This window comes from Pelodiscus sinensis, chromosome 1, assembly GCF_052426305.1.
Source record: "Pelodiscus sinensis isolate ZL-2025 chromosome 1, ASM5242630v1, whole genome shotgun sequence".
Lineage (NCBI taxonomy): Eukaryota > Metazoa > Chordata > Testudines > Trionychidae > Pelodiscus > Pelodiscus sinensis.
The window spans coordinates 312,951,607-312,953,779 of NC_143052.1; positions in this window are offsets into that span (position 1 = coordinate 312,951,607).

Genomic DNA, 2,173 nt, shown 5'->3' on the forward strand with positions numbered 1-2,173 from the left:
TAAGGTGCTGCAGTACTATTCACTGTTTTTAAAGTTTCTTCTCTTTCCTGTAAGCCCTATAGAAAGATCAGAAACCTTAAGCTTATTTAGCAGAAATGTGGTGAAAGATTCTGAACTTAATTAGAAAAAGAAAGCACCCTTTTTTTTTAAGTATAAAATGTCCAAGTGGAGCAAACATGCACTCACCAAGGTGGGTGTTCTTCCCTCACTACTCATATTCTTTCTCCTTAGTCTAGAAGCAGTAGGAGAAGTTTTTCACAGTTTGGCATTGAGCAACAAATATGACTTCTCCATTATTTTTGGTATGTATTGAACATGTTCCACTTCTAAACCATATAAAGGCAAAAAAGCTGCTATTGGCTGGAGACAGTGGGCAGGATCTTACTCTACAGGGAGGAGTTAGGGCTCTATAAGAAAAGCTTGGACAAAGCAAAGCAGGGCAAAGTATTCCATTAAACAGCCTGAAATGGAAATATGCAAGAAAATAAATGCTTGTTTCCTCCAAGGAAAGCAAGAAACCAGGTATCTGAAATACAAAGTGTTTCTTAAGTTAGGAAAAAATTACCAAATTCATTGGAGTGGAATGAAAACAGAAGCATAGTTCACATCTGTTAAATATTAACTGTGTTTATGTGCTTCAGGGGGTAGCCGAATTAGTCTGTTACAGAAAAAAACCAACAAATGATCTGGTAGCACTTTATAGACTAACAAAATATGTAGTCATTATTAAGTAAATGCTTGCCATTTCAGCCAGACTGACCATTCTCTCAATGACCTTAAAACATGCATATTGCTTCAGAGAGATTTTAACTCCAGACTTCAAAGAGAAGCTTCAGAATTGTCATTCATGCTTAAATTTGACACTTTATGTATGGGTCTCAACAAAGATGCTAACTATCTCACCCATTACAAAGATAGCTTCCCCAATTATCACTCCTAATGTTATTACCTCACGGACACTAACCTTCGCCCCTCACCCCCACTCTGTTCTAAAATTTGATTTGTCAATTTTATATGTGTTCACTTTTTTTTTATTGTATCACTTTGGTATATATGCTCGTGTCAATTTTCTTCCACAAATTGATCTGAGGAAGTGGGTCTGGCCCACGAAAGCTCATCACCTAATAAACCATCTTGTTAGTCTTTAAAGTGCTACATAATTCTGACTTTTGTTTCAGCTAGACCAGACTAACACGGCTGCATCTCTATTAAAATATGTAGATGGTATCATGAGCTTTCGTGAGCACAACCCACTTCTTCAGATGACCGGAGTTATGAGTTTAGGATGTGCACACCCAAAATAAATGAGAGGGGAAGGGGAGGGGAGAGGGAAGAAAAAGGGAGGGAGCAGCAGACAGGGAACACCAGTAAGTATCTGAAGATTGGGTAGTTAAACTGAAGCAGATAAGAATCAAAGTAAATAGATAGACACCCATGTCAGGAAGGATACTACCCAGAGAGCTGTTTGCACCTTCAAAGGCTGTTAAACTGGTAATGTCCCAACCAACTTTCCTCAGAGTTTATTAGCATGTGAATTGAATTTGCAGATGAACTGTAATTCCAATGCTTCCCTGTGGATCTGGCTTGTTGAACTTGTTTGTGACAAGTCAGATACTTGGAGATCTTTCAAAGTGTGATGTGGAAGATTGAAATGCTCACCAATAGGTTTCTGTATGTTTCCTTTACATATATCTGATTTGTGTCCATTGATTCTTTCCCTGTCCAGAGACTGTCCAGTTTGTCCAATATATAGTAGTGGGACACTGTTCGCATTTGATGACATAGATCAAATTACTGGATGTGCAGTCAAATGACCTTTTGATTTGGTGGCTTATGTTGTTGGCTCCTGTGATGAATCCACCAGTATAGATATGTGGGCAGAGTTGGCATCCTTTTTGGTTGCAGGGCTGGGTTCCTGGAGGCTTATGATGTGGTTGTGTGGCATGGTTACCAGAAAGCATGGTAGGTTATGTGGTCACTAAAGCAATCAGAAACAGCTTGTTTCAGTGGAAGCAAACTAAGGTATGTTGCTAGTTACAATACTAAAACCTCAGACAAAATTGATCTGCTGAAGAGTGAAAAGTTAGTTAAAATGCTTTTAAGTAGCATGTATCCATTTTTGAAGAGCTAAATGTAGCTGGTATTGCTCAATGAAAATTGTTTTATTCTAATT